The sequence below is a fragment of the Cygnus atratus genome, chromosome 18 (genome assembly GCF_013377495.2).
Source record: "Cygnus atratus isolate AKBS03 ecotype Queensland, Australia chromosome 18, CAtr_DNAZoo_HiC_assembly, whole genome shotgun sequence".
Classification (NCBI taxonomy): Eukaryota; Metazoa; Chordata; class Aves; order Anseriformes; family Anatidae; genus Cygnus; species Cygnus atratus.
In genome coordinates, this window is record NC_066379.1 from 7,521,316 (window position 1) to 7,546,021 (window position 24,706).

General features: G+C 37.5%; 1 protein-coding gene across 3 annotated transcripts in view; it reads left to right on the forward strand.

The window, feature by feature from the left end:
* TOM1L1 (target of myb1 like 1 membrane trafficking protein) overlaps positions 1-24,706 on the forward strand; it is a 521,826-nt gene that overhangs the window by 177,031 nt on the left and 320,089 nt on the right. For all 3 annotated transcript variants that reach the window (XM_035558753.2, XM_035558757.2, XM_035558758.2), the window contains 2 exons: positions 1,327-1,569; positions 1,943-2,092. The gene's annotated coding sequence lies outside the window, so the exon portion shown is untranslated. Of the gene's footprint in view, positions 1-1,326; positions 1,570-1,942; positions 2,093-24,706 lie in introns of those variants that run through there.

A 24,706-nucleotide genomic window follows, 5' to 3' on the forward strand; every position in this document is an offset into this window, starting at 1 on the left:
AAAAAATTCCACTAATTATTGAACAGTCTCTCTAAGTAAAGCCAAATCAGAACTTAATGACTTCTCAGACTCAAGCTTTCATCCTTCTAATATTTCATACATGTTTTAATTGCTGTTTGTCTAATTGAAATACCCTGAGAATGTCCACAAATTGATGTCATTTTCTTTTCTCATCTGTAATCTCAAAACAGAGAACAAGAATTACCCTCTTTGCTGTGTTGTTTTTTTTCTTCCCCATTTAGTTTAATTTGAACACTATAGACAGATATTTGTTTCTGTCATCTGAAGTATCAATATGCTTTGGGCATTTCAGGTCTTTTTAAGGCTGTGATAAATTAAGTACACCTCTGATTTTTATGCTGAGTAAACTTTAAAAAAACTTAAAATTTAAGATCAGTACAGACTACTGCAGGTGTTTAATCGAAAATATTTGAGGCTGGGGAAAGTCTCTAGAATTTTTCTTAGCCAAAAATTTCATAACAGCACTTTGCTGTGTGAGGTAATTCATTTTACAAATGAGATCATTTGAACCATTAAGAAGTTTTTAGTAGTCTTGAGAGGAAAAAAAAAAAATAGACCTTTGCATTTTTCCCTTTCTGTACCTTATAAAGTTCCTGGAGGAGGGACAAGATGGCATAGATCACCAAAAAATAGTGGTGATTCAGTTTGCCTACTGCATCTCAAAAGAATGATGATTGATAGACTGAGCACAGCTATGTTTCATCACTATAAATCTGAAACTGCAAATAACTTCGGCTTTGCAGTGGCTCTGCCAGGCTCAGAGTGAGCTGACAGAATCATGAGACTGCGACAGTGAATGGACCTATGACAAATTTACACCAGTGCAATTGAGAATAGAGTTTTATAGAATATTTCTTAGACAATAACAATGATTTTCTGCTGGCTCTTTCTACAGGTCTGCAGGTCTTTTTTGTATAGTAATGAATGGTTGAAAGGATTTGCTTAGTAAATGGGTGTGCCATATACATTTCTTGATGATGTGATAGCAATGTTTCTAATCAGAATAAATGGTAGTCCCATTCACAATATGCCTTAAAATGAGGTCAGGAAAGTCTTATTAATTATTCTGAATATTCTCTGAATTATTTGGTTTGATTGCAAATGATACAAATTGTTTACTACTTTACAAGTGAGCTTAATGCCTAATATGACATCTACACGTAGACATTACATATATGGAAATATTAATGGGCTTTTGGGATCTTGGACCATATTCTTTAAATAGCTGCCTTAATGTGCAGGGAATGTGCTGACCGATAAACTATCATTAACATGACTGACTGTCCTGCCTGATTTATTTTGTAGTCATCCTGGAGAAATCACTTTGTGGTTATGATTCAGCCAATGCTGAGGAACGTACCTCTTGCCAAAATTACTAAACCTGAAACTGGCTTGCTACTCAACAGAAAGAAGGAAAAACAGGCAGCTGAAGTATGCTGGAAACAGTATCCATTTGGGATTCCAGGAAGAATCAAGTGAAGGATAAAAAGTAGTCTGCAAACAAATCAGGCATATTAAGGGTCATGCAATGCATCAAACTAGAAAAAGGTGAGCTGACGTTTCTGGTTATTTGTATTATAATTCCCTAATTGATGTTCTTATTTTAAGTTGCACTAGTCAGATTATTTTGACAAACCGTTCTAACAATATTTTATTGTGGTCAAACTTTGAGACCATTCAGTGTTGTTATTATCAAAATTAAGAAGTTTGAGATGACTGTGGCTCTAGCATAAGGAGAGTTACTGCAGGGAAGCAAGCATCTGTTCAAATTGTTTCTGCAAGGTCTTTATAGTCTTTGCTAACAATAACCAAAAATAGCCTGACCCTCAGTAATTTTCCACATTAAGATTAAGAAAATCCCTTTGATTAAAGGATTTGTGATTTATGATTTTTAACCCTTTTTTTTTCTATTATATTTTAGGATTCCCCAAAAACAAGCAAGTGGAAAACTTCCTGCAGGAAATGGGAAGGAAGCACCTGAGCATTTTGCAGACCTGAGATTGCATCCAAATGCCTTTGCAAGGATCCAGGCAAAAAGACTTTCCTTTAGTCCTTTCCAGTGAGACTTCAGGTAAGAAATGGATTTCACAATGCTACTTTCTGTCGGTCCAGCTGATGAAAGCATGCAATATCCACCTGAGTGGCTCATCGCACAGAAGGGTGTGAGTACATCAGCAAGGTCCGCTTACGCAGAGCTTCTGTCTAAGCAAATTCAGACTCTCCTGTTGTCCAAATACCTTCTGTGTTTCTTTGATTGCAGTCATTAAGGTTAGGGATTTAGTCACCCAGAGTTGGACCTGGTTTTATTTTTTGATGTTGAAAGCATTCTTCTAGTTGGAAAGGTGGAAGGTAAGTGAGTTCCCTTGGAAAATATTGGTCAGGTGTGGACTCAACAAACTTGGTGTATGCACAGAAATTCTATCCTTAACTTTCATGCGTTTTGAGGAACATTGTTCCACTCCATGTGCTTTCTGACCAAAGCTGTGCTCCATGAGTGCACCTAAGCTGCCACTGCTACTTAGAAACATAAAAAGACATCACTGGAAGATTGTTGTCTGTTCAGTATATGGTGATTTTTATGTTAGAGCTGGAGATATTTGTACCATTGCATTTTTTTTGGTATGTTTCTTCTCTAAACTTTTTAAAAACAAATTTCTTCTAATACTGCTCATAAATCCAAATAAATGCACATGGCAATGATTGGAGCTGAAGGTTTGTAGTGATTAGTCCTTTTAGAACGCCAAAGATGTGAGAAATAAGTTTGGCTCAGAGGAAGCCTGGCAGGGAAGGAAGGATGCAAACAGACATCAGACTAAGTACAACTTTCTGAAATTAAATCCTGTAGGTCAAATTAGAAGCATATCTGTCACAACGTATTCTTATCACATATAGAACAGCTAATTTAAACACCATTATAAAAATTTAATTAAGCATAATCTGCAAAAACCTGAAGTATAAAACTAAAGGACTAAAATTAATAGTGTAAGAATGAGATTCGTTCAGTTTCAAACTAATGGTTTTTACATGATATCTCCTGTTAAACCATAGACTCATTTGGGGACTGCAGGATAGTAAATTTTTATCAGCATTTAATTTTGTTTAATTTAGAGCAGAGTTCTATAATAACATTTACCATGGAATACTTGAATTAGACTAATAACGTGCGTCAATTTTTGTCCATAAATCAGTTTTAAAAATAGTCTTGGGACACAAGGTGGGTAATACACTACATTAGTGATAATGTATTTTGGAGTGGTGTTTATGTTTGGATGCAGAAAAAAACAATGGTGCTGTTCGTTGTGTATTTGTAAAAACTATAAAGACACGAGAGGAAACAACAGAAGGTTTGATGAGAAGTCCCTTGATTAAGCAAGGCAGGTTCTCCTGAATGGCCATGAATCAAATCCAAAACAGAATTTAAGCTATTCCTTGGAAATGATGTACAGAACATGTCCTGACTGTTTCTTTACAGTGATTGTAAACAGCTTTTCTAAGAAAGCAAACATCAGTCATTTTGTCAGTCACTTGAAAACCTTTTCGTAAAGTACAGGTATTGTATGTAGCATTCCTCAACAAGTGGATAACAAAAGGGAAACCTTCTGAGCTGCAGGTGTTGTCTTGTTGACAGGGTTGTCTAACTAGTGGTTCGTATAGCACGTTTGGAAAATGAATCGATCCACCAAATTGCTCTTTTATTGAAAGATGTTTCTTTTCCTAGCTGTCACAGGAACACATATTTCTTTCTACCATGAAGATACGGGCAAACATCTTCTTTTCCAAACGCAGATAACTGTTTTAAAAATCATTTAAGTTACTAAGTGACCACAGCGTACTCATCTGCCATGTTATTTACAAATCTCAGGAAGTTAACAGCTAGAAAATGATTACTTAAGGGATGTCATAAATCTTAACACAGCCCACACAATAAGCACACTGGCCTGAATCCAATTCTTGCAGCTGGCCAAAACACATTCTTTATGTGACCCAGAAAAGGAGAATTTAAATGGCTCAGGGTGGAAAAGTCACCAGTTCTGCCCATAGCACAGCCTATAGTAGGTTCGAAGTCCTTGAAGCCACAGCTTGTAGCTTCAGGAGATGTTCTTGAACATAAGGAGCACTGGGATAGTCTGGTCAAGCAGCAACCTTCAGGAGCTTGATGCCAGGGACTGGGAACGGGGCTATTGTGTGACTAAGCTGTCAGCATGTCACCAAAGAACAAGTTCATCATGTGGAATAAGTCAGAAGTTTGACAGAAGGGGGGTAATAAAGCCCATTTAGTGGCTTGCAATCAGAGCTCGAAATCTGAGGTATTTTCCTGATGAAACAGAAAGATTTCCTCATAACCTAACTCTGACTGATAGTTACTGGCACGAGGTGTGGTATTAGTTGGTGTGATTTTGGTACTGGAGCATACTCTTTCGAAGGGGGGGGGGCGTAAAGTGCACCTGCAGCAGTGCTAGTGGGTACAGTGTAGTTTTGTCGTATATGGCAGATTCTGAGAAATCTCCAGGATGAATTCAAATTCCAGTAGAAAGCCATTCACTGGATTCCTAGAAAGTAGATCTGGTGAGCCGGATTAGTCGTGTAACCATTGATTCATCTGTATAGTTGATCTAATCACTTTTATCACCTGGATCTTTTAAAATCTAATTCTATTTAATACACCCATGTTTTCTCTAACAGTCCTGTTGCTGTGTTATTTTAGTGGTGAAGCTGAAATCAATAAATGAAATGGCAAAAAGAAAGGGAGATTGATTTTCTTTTATTTTTAATTTTACATTCCTTTCCTTTTATTCTTTGTCTTCTACTTTGTTTTCTTCTTAGTACTCTAGAGAAAGCTTGTTGATTTTTTTTTTTCTCTATGTAATCCTGGAGTAGCTAAAAGCTTGTACTTAATGAAGCAATTGCCAATGCCCAGCAGAGGCCCGATTTGTCCGTGCGTTGTGGGTAACTCCATTAGCTGCAGTGAGATTGCAACACCCATTTAGGAATTATGGCTCTAATCATGTTGTGGAACGTAGTTTTGCTGATGTTCCCAGAGAATATAGATTTGTCTGTGATAGAGAGCTTGTGTGGCATAAATACACGTGCACACAGCTACAAACAAATTAATATTTGTGATGGAGCAAAGGGTCATAGTGCAATACAGAGAAATGATGGGAGCTCAAAGTGGGGAGTGTCTAGGGAAGTTGTCCTGTTCCCACCACACAGTATGATGTGAGGAAGCAGCCAGCCGCTTGACCCCCAGTGTGTCACAACAGGGACCTGCTGGCCAAATCTTCCAATTGGTCACATTGCTTGGGGTTTGAGGAAGGAAGCATCCCTTGCTGACGGAGCCTTTGCATACGATATCAGGAGTTCCTCCACATACAGCACAATTGCAGACAGAAACTATTCCACTTCTGAAGATGCTACCTGGTGTTTTTGTCCCACACGACTCCCAGCTGGCACATCCCAACATCACTGCAATGTCACGTTCCCAAATGGCTGCAGGTTGTTCTACAAGAGAGACAGAGCTACTGTTGATGAATTACTAATAGGGTCATTTTCTGTGTTTCATTGGTTTTCAAGTGACATGAACGTCAGTGAGATGTGGGTGGCTAGCCTTCTTGGCATAAGGCTGCACTGAAATTTGGAGATTTGTTTGCATCCTCAGGGACAGCGCCTAGACCTACTTTAATCTGGTAGCGAAAGTATATCAGCACGGACTCAGCGTGGCTGCTGATTGGGCTGCATTCTGAATTCCTGGAGAGCTCATTCAGACCCTGCTCAGCCTCCTTGTCACGGTTGCTATTATTTCCTAAACTGGTTCATTTGAAGTCTGTGCAGATGTGCCTACACCCACCACACTGAAGACTATACACATACCCCTAGGCTCCTGGAAGGGCTGGTTAATGATGTTTATTCCACTCAAAGACCCTTTAATTTAGCCAGCAACAACATAACATGATCCAGTGTCTGAAAATGAGAGTTGCAAGCCTTCAAGTTGGAAATAAAAGGCCAGCTTTTTAACAGTGCAGGTAATTAATCATTGGCATGGCTTATCCAAATATTAATTCATTTTTCATGTAGTTATTTAAGAAAGGCGTGTAATACTCACTTAAAATATAGGAGTGTCTTCTTGATGAAACACCTCTGTAGTAAAGGAGCTGCTACAATTACCAGAAGAACATCAGACTCATTCCTCTTCAGCAGCAGTTGTTAGGGCTTTGTACAAAGGTGGATGCGTAGTTGTATGTGGCTTGTGAAAGGCCCGAAGCCAGACCAGATTTTGGTCTTCGCTTTTGGTCATTTACAAACAAGAGACAGGTGCTTGTACTATCAGAGATTCATGTTTGTGTTTATTGAATGATTCTTCACTAATATGAAGTGAAAAAATAGTATAAAAAATAAATCCATCTACTTGAAAAAGTTTTTGCTTCCCTAGTGCTACTTGAGAACCAATGTATTAAGGTATTTTCTTAAGAAACAAATCACTATTTATATTGTTTCTGTCCTTTTCTTACTTAGTCCTGCCTATTTCCCATTTATTATCTCTCCTTGTAGCACGGTGCTAGCTGTTTGTCATATACAAGGCTTCACTGCTGAAATAATAGGATATTCATTGCTAGAAGCCTGATAATGGGTAAAAGATCAGTCCTATCTAAAAGTGCTTTTGGCTTTGAAGAGTTGTGGTCTTCTGTAACGAATGTGTTCTGGTCTTCTGTAACTAATTTAGTTGATATCTTCTTAAAATCGAGTTTTGTGCTGGCTTTGTACGTGTTCATCACATTGCATGCAAATTTCTGGTGTTCGGTAGCAAGTTGTGAATAATATTTATTAATTGGCTTACCTTTATTTTGCATGTGATTCTTCCCATTTCACTACCAAATTTCAGAAGTTGTGTTTCCACTGAAGTCAAAATCCTATTGAACATCAGGAGAGAGAAAATTAAGTCTCAGTAGTTCTTAATGAGTTCTGAATGAGAGGTAAGATCCAGGCTGGCACTCTGCACAGAGATGTTATCAGCTTTCTGTTTCCTTAACTCCTGTGTTCTTTTTGGACACACCTCCATGTACACACTAGTGTCAGTCCAGTAGACTCAGATAAGAGTTTTCCATTTAGAACTAGATCCAAGTAATGCAAGAGTAATGAGATCAATTTGTTCTGGTCTTTCACTGACTTTCTGATTACTTTTAGCTCTGGCTAGAATTCAGCATGGATAATTACATTCTTTCTACCTAATTCCCCTTGTAGCTTCAGTTGCATATGGCATTTTTTGGCTTTTACTGATTTTTTTTTTTTTCTGTTTGCTGGAAGCTATTAAACTGTTCTACATTTCACCCCAGAGTTGGCTGCATTTCAATAGCTCGTGAAGTGTTTCATATATTGTGGTGTTTGTAAACCACCTTGGGACTATTTTTGGTTTAAGGGTCCTATCTGAATTGAATATATTGTTTCCATCCCTGACATCCTTCATAATGTGTAGATCTTGGAATTTTGCTAAGTACTTCTTCATGGAATTGCTGAGGTTGGAAGGAACCTCTGAAGACTGAATGGTCCAATGCCCTGTTTGGAGCAGGTTGCTGAGGACTGTGTGCAGTTTCGTTTTGAGTATCTCCTGAAATGGAGATTACAGTACCTTGCTGAGCAACCTGTTCCAGTGCTTGGCCACCTTCACTGTAATAATTTTATATATATAAAAGATAAATGTTTTAGCAGGATTTCCTGTATAACAATTTGTCTCCTCTCGATTGACTGAATACCACTGAGAATAGTGTAGCTCCATTTTCCTCACAGTCTCCTCTCAGAGATTTATACATCTTTTATACATCTTCATAAGATCCCACTAAGCCTTCTCTTCCTCAGGCTCTCAGTCCCAGTTCTCTGCCTCTCTGTGTGTGTCAGATACTCCAGTCTGTCCACTATCTTTATGGCCATTTGCTGGACTCCAGTCTGTCTGTGTCTTTCCTGTACTGGGGAGCTCAGCTGGAGACACAGCACTCCAGATGTGCTCTCCCCAGTGGGTAGAGGGGAATAATCATTTCCCTTGACTGGCTGGCAATGCTTTTCCTAAAGCAATTGCAGGTGCTCTTGGTCATCTTCTGCCACAAGAGCACAATGGTGGCTTCTCATTCTGTGTTTTCAGAATTTTTTAAAGGGTCACCCTCCTTTTACTCATAAATCCTTCACTTCTTTTTGTCCTTTGAACCATCACAAAAAATACAAGTATTGTTTTAGCACCTCTTCATTTTCAAATCTACCTGCTGTAATTTCTGTAATAAAGTTTTTTATATTCTGGCCGGTAAAGTAGGTCCCAAAGCAGAAATTTCAGGAAGGCATGTGAACCTGAAAAGCTTTATTTCTCCCAATACTTTGTAGAATTTGAGAGTTTGCATCAAATTGTGAGTTAATGAAATAAGACTGCAACTGGAAAAATTAGTATTACGGTATTACAGGCACTGTGATTCAGGCTTTCTGGTGACTGAGGCTGTCCTATTATGTAGTTTAGGGCCTCTGAGGAGGGTTTCAGCAGCATGAAGAATTGATTAAAAATAATATAACCTATAACACATGTAAAAATCTAATTAGAGCAGTGTAAAGGTTTATAGCAATCTGGCATTCATTTCTAGCTCAACTGCAGACCTGTTGAATAACTTGCACAAGTCATTTATCTTTCCAGGTCTTTATATCTTTATCAGTAGAATAAGGAGGAAAGGCATTCCTGGATGCTTATTGTTACTTTAAAACCAGGGGAGGGGGAGTTCATCCTTGTTTTGCAGAGGTGATCCAGAGGGGAAAAAATCTGCTTAATTATCAGTCCTTCAAATGTTACAGTAATAAGAGCTGTAGATATGCATAAAATTATGTATCGAGAGATACTGTTAAAACTTGTGTTTTCTGATAAGCCACAGTTGTCCTTCATTTTAAATAGCCTATGGCCAGCGTCATCATATTGTACTGCCTACTTGAAATGAGAATTTAATTTACAGCTCAAATTCAGGGAATAGTTGGGGAATTATGTGTGAATTCTAAAAAAAAATACAAATAAAAAAATGAAGTAAAGGTTTTTTGGAATTCTTGTAAAGCCCATTAAATGGCAGTTACAAAACCAGTATAATAAACCAAAATTGTGGCACGTTTCTCATTGACATGCACGACAACTTCTGCGGTTATTTTATAGTTGAAAATTCACTTCTAAGGTGCATTAATCTCTAATTCATCCTACGGACTTTTGTTCCAGCATTCTGAATTGCCAAAAATATAAAAATACCTCGCTTTTGTACGCTGTCACTGCTTTGTCTAACAAGTTAGGATCTTTATCAGTTGTTGGGGTAGGATTTATTTTATTTTTGTTTGTTTTTTAATAAATAGAGTTTATAATTAGTCTAGCAAAAAAAAGTGTCCACAGACATTTTCAAAGCTTACCTGTCAGGATTTCTTGTTGGTATTAAGCTTATGTGCATCCATGCGAGGATTTTTCTCTTCTGTTTCTAATTAAACTCATGGGAAAACTTAGACATAACTTCTGCAGAGCTAATTCCCTGTCCAAATCTGATCATTGATTTTATCTTACTTTTTTGGCTACGTTCACCATGGCAGACTATTGCTTGCACAGTACCTGCTCCATACTTCTGAGAGCTTGCAGAGCTTTTATGATTTTCAAGTATTAACATCACATCTTTCCTAAAGTGTAGGACTTGATTGTTTTTAGTTGCAGTAAAATCATTTTGCAAATACAGAATTTCACTCAGGATTCCCAGGCTGCAAAGATGTAGATATGGTCCCAAAATAGAGAGCTGAATCTGAAACCTGTTGAGAAGCAAAATCGATTTTCAATTCTAGCTACCCAACAAAGGTCTCTTTCTTTTAGTGTGTCTTGATCTGAAAGGTAGTGCTGTGATTTTTGCAGTAAGTCTACAGTTATTTGAAAGATGAATTAATTTTGTTCCTTTCCAAAACAGAAAATAGAGACTATGAAGATACAAAATTTTGTACAGAGTGATTTTAAAAACATGATTGTTCTCATTTGTAATTTTAGGCTGTCAAATAAAATCTGTTTGTAGCAAGTTAACCTAATCTCTTATTACAAGTTATGTAATGTTTGTGCTACTGTTTTTTTATAAGATCAGTGTCATCTCCCTGAGACAGGAATATTATCTTCTTTAAAGCTGGTGTTCCTAAAATATCTCACTTTAGTAATAGTTTCTGTCACAGAAGGTGACAGGAATGGCATTATGTCTCTGACAGTACTGGAAGAGTTATTAGTACACAGAAGGTGAGCATTTTGAATGCTGCCTTCTACATGCAGCATTCATTTTTCAGTCTTGCTGTATCCTGTGGTGTTGCTGTTTCCACTGTAGCAATTACTGTGGCATCATCCCAGGTTCTGTTGCTTGCAGTATTTCCCAGTCCAGGAGAGTTATTTCTCTATTCCAGTGATGATTGTTAAACAGGGGTATCCATTACATCTCGATGCTCATAGTTGTAGTAATTTAGTTTGGTTCATCAGGATATTGACCCTAACAGAAATCTCTGGCAGGCTTTGGCTCCAGCTCCAAAGGCAGATCATATTCTCAAATCCTGCGTTTTCTTGGGAAAGCCTCAAGTCAATGGAACCTGTCTAATCTGGACTTGGAAACTTCACCTGTTTTCACTTTATAACATGAATCAAGTGGGTGTGACTCATGGTCATAAGTATGGTTGTATTAAGATCCAGCTAAGGCTGTTAGCCCACATTAACTTGTTGCCAATGTGTAGCAGTGGTTTATATGGTAAATGCTAGACAATGCCCATTATTCAAAAAGATGCAACCTAAAAGTGAGTAGTAAGATCATCTCTCAGACATTACACAAAACTGTAAGACTGTAGTTTAACTGAGTTCACAAACTATGACACTCAAGATTTTGTGATTTTTTTTTTTAGCCAGATACCTTTGTTTAGTAATTTCTTGAGAGAATTTTCATTTTCTGTTAACGTTCTACAACAGAAGAAAACCAAATCTAGCACTGAACTGAAATATTTTAACACTATCAAAACAGAATACTTGACCATCCTAGAGGCATGTAGATATCCAACCTATGTAGAAATTTTGAGACCTTGCAAAAAGTGAGTTCTTTCAATGTTTTTAAAATCTCAGATGTTCTCAGAATTGGGACGGGGGGACTCTTTAAGTTATCAGTGTTTCAAGTGTTAAATTTAAACTGTTTTCTGAACCACAGCTTAGTGGGATACGTGAATTTTTTCCTTTCTGAAGTTTAGAAATTAATCACAAGTCTTTTGTAAAGCCCTGTGCATACTACGCGTGTTCCTCTCCAGCAAATTCTCCCTTGCTGTTTGGATAATACATGCTAAGCAAAGCTCTTCACCTTGCTTACCAAGTTAATGGCACCTTGTGTTTGGTGGCCTCATCCCTTTGAGTCATGAATGGTAAAGACTGGAGAGAGTAGTTACTGCCTCATGGGAGCAGCTATTTGATAGGAAGTATCACCCATTGCAACCCTGCTCTTTATCTTTTGACTGAGGCTTGGGGGTTTAGACTTGTTTCTTAATAGCTTTACTGTAATTCACACTTCTCGTTGTGATATGTATCGAGGCGGCAGGTATTAAGTATTAATAAACCAGCTATTTAGCTTGGTTTTGCAAGGTAGGGAAAATTGAGATTCTTATTTGTTAAGGCATTTAAAAGCATGTTAAAAGTCCCATTAAAATCAGAGCAACTATTTGCGTGCTTAAAGATAAGCCTTTATAAAGACTGAGACCACTGCTCAGCACTTGACAGAATATAGTCCTAAATATATTGTCTCTATATTACCACACACTCAAGATTTGCACATTAAATAAATCAGTCATCCTTACAAGATTACAGATTGTAATAAAGCATTTAGTATCTGAAAGCCTTCGCTTTTTCATCTTACACAAGCATCATGAAATCTTAATGTTATTAGAGGTTAAATAATTTATGTTGCATGCGTAAGAGAAAATGTCATGGAGTGCCTATGGTCTGTGGGCTTGATTTTTTTCTAGATTTCTTTTACTGACAAAATACAACAACATGTATTTGAATTAGGAAAATATTTTTCACAAAAAAAAATATGCACCACCACTAAAAACAGAACAACAACAAAAAAAACAGAGGAAAATAACAATATAAATCAAGAAGACAATTCAAAGAAGAAACAGATATTGTGACAGTAGAGCTCAGTTATTTTCTAAAGTGACATTGTTTTTTCTATGCAATAGTAGATTCATCAGTCTTTAAGAATTACACAAGTATCTGTTCATTCTTTCCTTTAAAAAAATGTATTGCATGCCAACTGAAATATATGTGGACCAAGATTTAATGGTGCGCTCTACCATCAGCTGGGTTGAAAGATTTACAAGAGAAGCTCTTGCACTTATTCAGGTAGAGATCTTACTGAGTTTGTTTCAAGGTTGCAGTCATCAACAAGGAAGGCATTTAGACATGAGGCAAATGTAGTTTATAGATCTGTAGTTGGACTGGGAAATTCAGAAAGTCATATGCAATGTCTGCAAATAGCTGTCTAAGCAGATGGTTTAAATCCCATAAATTGTGCAGAGAAATGAAGAAAGGAGATAAGCCATTGCTGTTGGTTTTTTAACTTGCTGATCTGTTTCCTTGTGTAGTACTGGTTTTGTTTGGGGTTTGGACATCTATTTTTATTTATGTCCTTATTTTGAGTGCGTCTGACTGGAAAATTACATTATGAAACAGTAAAGATTCAAGTTAAATTCCAAAGATGCCTGTGATTTGGGTTCAGATTCAAATGTTCCCAAGACTGTGAACATAGGCAAGGTTCCGGTGCAGGGAGATCAAGGATTTAAACTTGCCTCTGAAGTTGAACTCTGAAGTTCAAATTCATCTTTTTTCTAAAGTACCTCAAAAACTCTTAAACCTTCAAAATAAGGTAAATTTAAGAGAATAAAACTGAGGAAAAGTTTCCTCTTCCATCAAAGCAAATCCTCTTGCTTCGTTCAGGGCTTGTGTTTGTGATTTCAGTTTCTCATCTTCCAAGCAAACTGTATTATCTGAATTTTGAGTCTAATATGCTTGGTTGTTTGTGATTAAGAACGCTTTCTCACCGTACACTTGACTGCTACAAAATAACTAAAGCTAATAAATGCTAATAAGGAGAAAATTAATGATGTTATTTACTACTTCTAATTAAGGGCATTAAAACAGATGTGCATCAGGGAGGAAAAAAAAAGATTAATACAGGCCAATAATTGCAATGTTTAAAATGAAAGCAGTTTTAAAATATTTACTTGTGAATAGCTTATAATGGAATGCTTAATTTAAGAAAAAGGTACACAATTAAAAAATCATTGTACCCTACTTTCATTTTTTTGGCCATAAACCTGATGATTTCCAGTAGGTAGAAGTCCAAAATGTAGGTCCTATCTGCTTAATAAATGTTCAATTAGAACAGTGTGATGCAAGGATTTGAATGATCTGATTTGAAGAATTTAGCCACCAGCTTTACTGCAGTGTAAAGAAATTATAATCCAAATGCAAAATAATACGCAGAGAGCTGGTGAGAACTGCACATTTAAAGGCCTGAAAATTCATGAGAAATTACTTGATTGTGGTGACAGCCAATAGATACTAGAAAATTGGCCTGCTGTGATGAAAAATGACTGAGTTAAGTAAAAGTTTTGCATGGATGCAGCTGGATAGAGCCTTTACCTGATGTTTTAGCACAGTGTTTGAAATGGGCATTGTCTGTGGGTGCTGCCTTTTGGGATAGGTAGCAAGAAGTTTTTGCTATCACATCTCATGCACATAAACACATTTTAGAGATGAAGGCACCCCACTTACATGGTTTGTTCAAAGCTGTAAATGTAGTCTTCAGTGGTGGAGCTGGGGAAGAAGTAAGTTCTATTGTCTCTTGATCATTGCTTCAAAATCAGCTTTCCTTTTCTTTTACCCACTCTTTATTTAAAATAAACAATATATGTATTCTAGTTGAATGGCTTCATTCAATGGGAAGTGTCTCAGCTGTATGGTAGGTGCTGGGAAGGTCTCAAGATGATATCAAGCACTATCCTTTATTATTAAGAACAACTTTTATGAGGGAAGTAGAATGAAGATGCTTGGAAGGTGAGTCTTCAGTGACCCTCTGATAGTAATGTTGTATGAACAAGTTGCTTTTTTGTAGTTTGCAGACAGTTGATAGAATAGGTTTGGGCTATGGGGGTTGTAGCCTCCATTTGAGTAGTAAAAGGAGCGACAGCTCTTCTATGAGGCCCGCACTAGTTGTAGAAATCCAGTCGCTCCTGTGGGTAAGATTGTGAAATAAGTGAAGAGTTTCAGGCTATCTTGCACAAAGTGTTATTTTTATGATTTTTTTCCCCTCCTCCCTGACCTTGGAAAGGAGATTTTGAGTCAATAAAGTGTATTTCTCTTTCCTGCTGCAAATAATTCAGTGTTGAGGAAGTCTGCTTGGTTGGTTTTTCTTAAACTTTTTGGCTGATTCCCTTGCCACTCTGCATGTTTTCTGATTGGACCTCTCAGAATTACAGTATTAAAATTTCCACACGGAAACAGTTTTTTGACAGAGTAATTGTAAAATCTTTATTACTGAGGGATTATACTTTAGTGACTAACACTGGAAAACATACTGTCCTTCAGGTAAAGTGTCTCTACTTCGTATTTTTCTGTCTCTAACAAATGCTATCCAGCTCTGCTTAACAGAAGCATCTCCGTCATGTGGTACCTTCTCCTTGTGAGCCCCATCAATGTCAATGAAAAATCTATTACTTCTGTGAGTTTTAAACAAAGTCCAGGCTCATGAGAGCATCTCCATCCCACACAGGCAGTAAGGGGGGGGACTTGCACTTAAGCACAGAAAAACAGTTTCATTTGAAAAATCTGAGACACTCACTAGCTCAGGCTCACCCAAATGATTAAGTACTCAGCTGAATTTTGGATGTAGTTAATGAGAATATTGCCAGAGGTTTCAGTGGTTACACAGCCTGGTACAATCTGATAAAGACAACAGGCAGAAGGGTAACATGCTGTGGGGTCTCCTTGCTGTCTGCGTCAATTGTCACTGGTGTCAGAGCCACCACGTCCTGCTGTTGTCAGTGCAGTTTCAGCGAGAATGAAACAAGTCTCTGAGGCTTTGGCTGTGTACGTAGTTTATTTCTTCTTATTGGAGTGGGAATAAACACTTTGAAGGAATAGCTTTGACAAGTAAGCTAACACCACTGAATGGTAGTAGATGGGGTTAGATGGCTGGGGTTCTGCTTCTTCCTAGAAAAGAATGGGAATGGAGGTTAGTGGAAACAAAGGAGATTTAAAAAATGACATCTAATATGCAATTCAGTATACAGCCTCAAATACTTAAATATACGTATACAAACTGCAAGTACCTTAAGGCATATAATAGAAACCCTAGACCAAAATCAGCTGGTGAGCAAATCAAGTAATGTAATCTCATGATCATGTGTTTACCACCACGCTTTGAGTCAATTCCAACACTATTTCTGAATTTTTTTGGTGCTGGACACAGCAATGGCAGAAAAATAAGTCAGTTATTTTGAGAGAGCAATGCCTTGCATTGCTTTTCACACTCCAGTGCCTTGCCATTGTTTAAACGTTTGCATCTGAGGCAAAGTGTATTTCAGCCTTTTTCAAACCTTGGGAGCAAGCTAACAGGTGCCCTTTGTACCCTATCTTCATGCATTTGCTTGACTTGTGCTCCAATTCCCAAACGTTGTTTCACAATTTCAGTTCAGAAGAAATACAAAGCAGAGACTGCTCCATGCAATGGCAATTACAATAATTATTACGGTTCTGTTCCTCTGTTAAAAATCTCATTTTAGATTGGAATCTGAGAGCAAGGGCTGAAAATATATGCCTTTTGATGGTTTGTTGGCTTTATTGTCTCTGACTAGCCAACACAGTGCTTGAAAGAATGGAAGATTACTCTTTCAGTCTTAATTTTGGTCAGAAAACAATCATAGCAGAACAGCTTTTATGAATGGATGAGCAGTATCAAGCATCAATCTTTGTTAACAGTTTATCAGTGGTAAAGCAAACCCCTAGTCGATAGATTTTAGCAGAAATAATATTGAGATTGAAGGCTGCAACAGTGGAAATAAAAAAGGAAAAAGAAATGACTATTAACATTTAGAAGGAACGAAGAACAAGCACATAGACATGATGGAGATCCATCAGCCATTGCAGTAAGCATTAATTTAGCCTTCTGGATGTAACACTTGGATAACTCAGATGTAAGCCTGGTGTGGAAAACAACATGCACATCACTGTTAACTCTGCCTGCTAAAATGTAATAGCAATTCTTTCCGCTAACTTAATCAACTGGTATCAGGTTATTAGATGCAGGCTGCCAGGATGGTATGTTGTGCAAAATGTTGAGTTTAAAAGAATAAACACTTCTCATGTCAACATCTATTGGAAAAAATAAAAATGTTTTTGAGCTTTCAATTTTCTGTGTGTTTATGAATAAGTTTTTAGGTTTTGGTTTATTTTGCAAAGGGGAAATGGAGCAGGCTTCTGAATGTTCACAGTGCCATGAAACGGAATTTCAGTCATTACATAGGGAAGAGAAGCCATTCTATCCAGTATGAGCAAAGCTTTGGGGTTGTTTGTAGGCTAAAGGAAATTAAAATAAGTGTGCAAGGTTTTGATTTAGAGGCATAGGAGGCAGGGTTGGGGGTATCTGAGGACATACTCTATTTTGCAGGATTATTTGAGAGTACAGAGGTGGATAGAAGCTATTCCAAACTTAGAGTCTAACACACTAACACTACCTTCTGCTCCAAATTTACTGTGTAGTTCAACTGAATGGTTCACTGTGAAGACACTAACGTGCTGGATTTTCGTCTTCCTGAAGACAGCAGAATCATGTGTCCTCAAAGGCTAATGCCCATCTAATGCCCATAGGAGATTATTTGGTGAGAGGAAGAGGGGGAGCAGGAGAAAGGGATAGGAAAAGGAAAGCGTGAATAATGTTGCCAGATTTTGCCCTGCAGGTCAAGTAATTACATGGATGTCTCGACTTTCTATTTTTCTATCTGTACTTCTAATTAACTTTCTTCCATTTAAGTATGTTTGTGTCCTTAAGCATGAAAACTGCAATCTAAAATATAAGATCAAAAGTTCGCTCTTCGTGATACTGCTCAGAAACTAAACTAATCACTTTGGGGTTAAAATTAAAAACAAACCTAATTTATAAGGTTTTGAATACCCAATCTGGCAACAGCTTGCTAAGTTTAGGATAGGAAACTCCTTTGTTGGGGGGTTAAACATAGAGCTGTGCCCCAGTTAACCCAGGAGTGTCCCCATTCAGCCAGTGCCTGCTAACATAGCCTCTGAGGATCTACTCCTGAGAGATGTTCAGCATCTTTTCCTTGTTCAGTCTCAAAAGAAGGTATGCAAACAAACCTAAGCACTTCTCCAAGCTGGTCTCTGAGACTTAGTTCAAAAGATGTCACGTAAGGGCTCCTCCGAAAAGTATACGAGATTCAAAGCGTAGAGGCTAGGGGTAGGGAATAAGGCAGAGAAGGTGTGTGTAATGTAAAAAGAAATGGGAGCAGAAATACAGCTATCAGGAGAAGTTTTGAAAGTGAGAAGAAATAAAAGCTTGATCTTGCTATGTCAAAGAAAAGAGGAGTCAATGAGGAGATCTGAGGATTTCTATAGACTTCCTAATCTCCAAAAGATTTTTAAAATATTAACTTTTTTATCATTTATAACTTACTATATGGGACACAGCAGATATAAAAAGCCTCTAGGCATGTATAAAACAAAAATACTTTTTAAAAAAATGAAAATACTCTGAAAAGCAGCCCAACTCCCTCAGATAAGAGGAAAGAAAGACTGAGATTTATCATCTTATCCAAGGTGAATAACCTAACAAAATTCTAGCCCTGCTCAGTGGCAATTCAGAACAGAAGGGCAGTAGTTTCCGGAATAAATTGTGAGACAGATGATTGTCAAGTGGTGCAGGTAAGCACAGCCTCTTGGACAGATTTTGAACATGGAAGCCAGTTATTATAACAGAATAAACTCAGCATGCTAAACAAAACTAAAACTCAGAAGCATGCCTGGTCTTCCTTTTTGTGATTGATGCTTCTGATCCCATGGGAACTGTAATGAAACGATATACTGCAAACTGTCCCAGCTGGTGTTACTGTTTTTATTGATAATGCTACTTGGAAGGAAATTGTGCTTGACCTTTAACTGGGTAAGCTTACAGTAGAATAACAAGGAGCTGACAATTAGTAACTGATCAATAATGAGCATCATTGGCTTGGTAGTTTCTTTCCCTGCTAGGTTTATACTCTTCTCCTTCTCTACAGATGTCAGTAGTTTAAGTTCCACCAAGGCCTTGAAGGTGGACATCTGCGTAGAGGCAGAAAGCAGTGCTGATGCAGCTCAGCTGCCCAGCTTGACTACTCAAATGCAGGTGGTGAATGGTACTTGTATTTCTGCTGATGTATTTTCAGTTGCTTAAGAAGACAGGTTTCCAGAGTGTATCAATGCACTTGTCCTCTGAAATCCAGGTTTCTGTAAGGGCTCTGTTGGTGAACACTGAACCCACTCTACTTCTCATGTTTTAAAATGAAAATCTCATTGTTATAAATGTCCAAAATTATTTCTGCACTGTGCAAACTGGTGTCACAGTGCCACTGTGTTTGCAAAAGTGATGAGCAGCACTGTGGGAATATGATGAAAAACAGCCTTATCTCATGTGAACTTAGTGAAATTCTAGAACATTTGGTGTTTCGCAGTCCCAAAATTCTGGATGGCTACAGTATACATCTCTACAGGTTGACGTTTTGATGGTAATTGTCCCTGGAGAGAAAATCTTTTGCCTCAAAGGGTTTCTCCAATTAGTGTAGAGCTTACAGAAGGGACTCTGCACTGCCCCTTCCAAGCTGCATTATAAGTAAAATGTCAGAAACACATCAGGGTGAAGAGGAGGTCAGAAAGGATATAGGATACTTCCAAAAAACTTAAACTGTTGAAGCTCTGAAGGTAACATGACATCTTTACTCATCAACCCTTTTCTATTCAAGTGTGTGTCTGAGATTCAGGATGCTGGCTGGGACAATGCGGTGTGTTTGGTGGCAAAGAGCTCACCCAGCTTTGGGGCAATAGTGGGCATCAGAGGAGAACACTATAAATAGGGAAGATGTTTGTGGCAAGCTAATGGAATGCTATCTAACTGCTTGTGGGAATAAGTAGTGTTTTCTTTAAATTACCTGATTCAAGGCACTACCAAAAACCTGTCTGTACTATGAAAATGTGCTTTTTCTCCAATGAAGGATCTTATGTGAAGTAGTTTTGATAGACTGTTGTTTATTGGTTTTAAGCTAAATCACAATTGAACACGGTGTATTGCAGTTTTAGATGAGAGGTCAATCTAATTGCCAAGTAATTGTCTGAAAATTACATGAACAATAAAACAAAGTTGTACTCTTTGTAACATACAGTGTCAGGCTGGTAAGAAAGGTTTTTGCATTTAATTGACATTTAGCAAAATAATTACAAGTCCTTCAGGATAATTAGAATACACACTGTATTTGCAAAGTGCTTAAAATACTAGTTGACCTTTAGTAAGTGTGTTAATCAATAACAAACATATAACTTGCTATTATGCCAATTAAATATCTATGTATTTGTTTCAGATATTTAAAGGTGAAGGTTAAATCATGTTAAATCATTACACTGTCAGGTTGGGCATTTTGCTGTGATGCGTTGCATCCAGTGAAAGCATGCAAATATCTTCTGAAATGCCCCAGGGATCCTACTGGTGCATTTTAAAATTTACAGCAGGGATTTTAAAATCTTGTACTCGTGTGAGTTACAATCCTGGGACTCGTTCTTAAGATGCATAGTTCTGAAGAGATGTTCCTTCTTGTGCCTCTATTTAGTCTCCTTAATGAATTTACATCAAAGGGCATGTGTCTGTGGTAGGTGGTGATCTCCAAGTGTCCCTGTTAAGCTTCCAACATCCAGAGACACATAATGAGGTGATGGCAAAATTGCCTTGAGCATAATGCCTCTTTCACCCAAGAGATGGTATCTTTTATGGAGACAAATACCATGATGTTTCATGTGTACTAACAAGTTAATACAGTAATGCTTAACGTGGAATTAAAAGATATTTGTGTTGCTTTCCTATTACACTCAGTGCGTGACCTTATGGGTAAGAAGGGGAAATGATTGGCACATACAAATACAAGTGTTAGATTCTCTGCCAAATTCAATGAAGAAGCCAAAAACAAGAAAGAAAGTATAATCTTTCTTTCTGCTTTTGTAGGATTTTTTCCAAGATGTTCTCTTTGGGAAAAAATAATCTATTCACGGTACAAATGAGCAAGAACAGAACTGTTGCTCGTGTGATGCTTAGCCATTGCTCTACCAAGCTATAGCAGTTTTAATCTGTTGAAGATCTGATTGAATACATTTTAGAGAAAGGTGCAGTAAATTAGTATGGCCATGCTCTCTCTTTTTCAAGAGTAATATACTTTTGACTTTGCATAAAGGTCAATGGAGTGTTAAATTGAGGGTGATTAAATACAGTGGGAAGGATATGACTCCAAGAGCAAGAATCAGTGAGAATAAAAATGTGAATTAAGATGCAATAAAAACAAGGTAATTGTTGAATAAAAAAAACACCTTCTGATATCCAGAGTCCAAAGCTGTGATCCTTTGAAGTAGCACATAGACCACTGAAAAAATCAAACAAAACTCTCTCATTTTTACATAATTGAGGCTTGTAGTCACATGAAAAGCATTTGGCACTGTCCCTGTAATGTAGTGTTTTTACAAAAGCTATGAGGCCAGAGAGCACTGAAATTCTAGAGCAGATGCTTTAAGATTTAGCTTTCTTTTTCTCTCTCTGTTTCTTAGGAATGATAGCATGAAAAGAAAAACTAAGTAAAAGAATTTTGACATGACTGTAGGGATAAGAAACTTCTCAGTTAAGGTGCCTCATATATCTTGTTTATTGTTTATAATGTACTGCTGTAACGTTTAGAATGAGGATTATTCAATTTAAGAGTTGAATTTCCTTAGGTACGTGGTAGTTTTACTCTACTTCTCTTGCCGGAATTGGCCACAATGCTTCTCTTGCTTGAGACAAAGCACACAGTAGATACATTTATATTATTGTATCTGGTTGGAAGAAAAGATCTCTTCCTACTCACGCAAACACAAGCATCAGGATTTTGGAGTATTGATACTGTATGTAATTGTAGGTTCTGTAGTCAACAAATATCATTGCATGACTCCTTAAATTGTATAATCCTGCCTAGGGATGCAGTCAGGAAACTTACTCAGTGAAAATGCGGGGGTTCTTTTTTCTTTAGTCTAGAATTGGTTCTCTTTCAGTTGTGGAATTATGACTTATTCTGAGGTTTCTGAAGCCTATGGTGAACAGTGATATATTTTAAAAGGAACGGAAAACAAAGGCATTGAGTCAAGGAATTCAGATCTATGCTTTTAATAATATAATCCCCAGGCACAGTGCTTCCAGGAGAATCCCTTTTCATAACTGTATAACGCTTCCATTCCTGGCCCTGCCTTTACATTGCTATCGCAATGTAAGTTGGCAAGATGCTTATCTTTAATTTGGTAAGGACATGCAAATCAGTAGATTTTCCAAGTGGTATGTAAGCTGTAACCATTGTAAAGCAATTTTTATTCACAAAGACTAAATTTACCAAAAAGGATATGAGGAGCTCTGTGTTGTCTTAAGATGCCATGGAGTTCTCAGTTGATACTGAGGCCATTTTGGACTGGAGGTTCCCGTGTTGCTCCGACATGAGGTTATGGTACAATTCCTTGTATTCACTTGTAATATCTGTCTATTGTGTTTTAAAGTGTGGCACACAAAAGAAAGTGGACCGTCTATGTCTAGATTACCCATGTGAAATAAAGCCTTATTTTACAGATACTGCCTTGTGAATAAAACAGTGCTCCCAAGACATAATCTGATTCCCCAAGCGTAAAACAGAATTCTACAATGAGGTTGATGAAACTAAAGTCAGACTTGAATCAACAGAAACTGTCCCTAAATATTCCCTAAAACATTCTTAAACTTGAGTAGTATACTTGGGGTTTAGTATACACGGAAATAGAGATTTATTGTCAGTAAGAAGTTGATGATGAAAAAGTTGAAAGACATTTTATGAGCCCTGAGGCAACAAAATGCCAAGTGCTGATATCAGTCAGGCCATTTGAAATAAAAGCCCAGAAATCACTCCCAAAGAGGGCTGCTGATGTTCCATGTTAATAATTGATAAAATAATGTACAAACATCTTAGTTGGAGTTGTAACTGCCAAAAGCTGTGAAGCTGCATTAAAACAAACTGCATTTCTCTCCTCTAGAAAGTTCAGTTTTCAGGATGATTGCTGATTCCGGTACCATTGATCTCCATCATGTATGATTTGGGAATCTTATTTGCAAGTTAAGTTCTTTCTGGTTGATGTGAAGCTTTAAAGTGTGACCCTCGTTGGATGTTTCATGCAGAAATAAGCTACTAATGATCCATTCGTGAAGCTGTCCCAGTCTGATGTGATCTTTCCTGAGCATTGGTGCATAAGATGGAACATGGTACTCCAGATGATATTTCTCTAATGCTCTGTAGAGTGGCTTTACACTTTTTCTCTTTGCTTCCAAAATGGATCGTGTTACATTGGCTTTTTCTGAGCTGTACCACTGAGTCCCATCACTCCCATTCTCTTGTTAAAACTTGGATAGAAAAATGGGTAGGGTGGAGAGAGAGGAAATGCTGTTACCCAGTAGTTGCGAAACTTGCCTAAGGAGCTTGGGATTTATTTATTTTCCATAGTCTGTAAGTCTCTTGTATGTGCTTTTTGGCAAATTATAGATCAAATCTTGCAAGGTAGTAGTGTTTTTCCACACCTGTCTATGGCCAAGCCACTGTACGTTTTGAGCTTTGGCCTTCACCTTCTTACTTCATTCAGAAAAACCATAAATTGGAGTTCCATGAATAGTTTCTGGAGTGGCAAGTGCCAATGAAGCCTAATCTTTACTGGGGGCCCTTTGAATCCACCAAAACACAAATAAATGCAGTGGACTGACAGAGGTTTCAAATCATTGCTGGTCCTTTATCTTTGCTGATTTACTTACTGTCCCAGCCTATGTCTGTAGTCTGACCAATATTTTTACTAAAACTAGAATTAATTCAAAAGTGAGTGTCTTAACGATCAAAGAGCTACATCTCATCAGAGCTACACCTCATCAGTATTGCTCTGTGTACAAGATGTGAATGTTTTAGCAGACATTAGCAAACACACAGGCATTTAAAAATGCATCAGGGTGCTAAGGATCATGTGATGGCCATACACCAAAATGTTCTTAAGCTGCAGGGGAAAAATACTGTTGAATAAGAAAGCAACTTGAGAGTAAGTGAACCATAATGGGAATTCAGCATCTAATTCTCCCTTTTGCACTGCAGTGAGGATGTAGTGACTTAAGAGGAACAATTACTTCAATCCCAGAGTAAATGGTAGTCAAGAAAAGCTGAAGGAATTTAATATGCCAGAAATAAATCAATGACTGCTTTCATACGGCTTCATGTCAGGCTTCTGTTTAGTTTCTACCTAGCAGCTAAACTAGGAAAGACAAAGCTTCCTTTATAATTCCTTGATACCAAATGCCTGTGTGGTGTAAAAATGGAGCAGTTCCATCAAAGTGAGGCAAGGTATTGAATGAATATTTGTCCCAAATTTAAAGTGTTCATCACTATGTAATCTGTTACAAGAGCCAAAGGAAGTTTTATGGGCATTTTGTTCATCATATTTAGCCTGGTTCTTTGTCTGCCTAAAGTGTTGTACTGAAGCCTCAAGGAAGAATTATAGTCTCAATTATTCCTTCTGCATTGCTCCTATATTAGTGCTGAATCCTGAGGGAAGGGTTACTACGGATAATTAATCTTTCCCTAGTTTCTCCAAGTGAAAGTACCAAACCTGCAAACAAGGGAGGGTACTTTTTAAAGGGATGACTTTGCTGCTGTGTAGAATTCAGATATCCATGTACAAATGTAAATGTACCAAATAGGCTGACATAAACTAATTACTATATTGCTTCAGTTACAACATTTAATTCCAAACTGTTACTCTGAATTGTAGCAGTCTTTTTGAAATACAACAGGCAGATTTCACACGTTGGTTCTGTCCTGTACTCGCTCAGGTCAACCATTTCAATAAATCATATGGTAATACAGAGTTCAGATTAATGTGTACTGATACCCTCTGCAATAATTATTGATACTTGAACTATAAATATGCTACTTAACCACCATTAGGTTATCACCACTTGTGTTTGTTTTTTTTTGTCCTTTATTTGCATGTTCATAGTCTCTCTTAGCTTATGTAGGGAGAGGTGGACATTAAAAGAATTGGATGGTAGGTCCAAAAAGCAAATAGCAGGCAGACTGACCTTTATTCTGCACATTTGCTTCATCTCTTGTGTGGAGGGCCGTTGTACATCCTATATACTGCTTAATTGCTAATGGATAGTACCAAGGTGAAACCATAATTAGTTGATTTTATGCTTCTGTCTGGTCAGTGATTTATGTCTCGTAGTGTATACGTTTTATTTAAAAACAGTCGGAGATCTCATTCCTTTCCTGCTTGCATTCTCCCACTTCAATAATTGTTCATAAACATCGACCAATT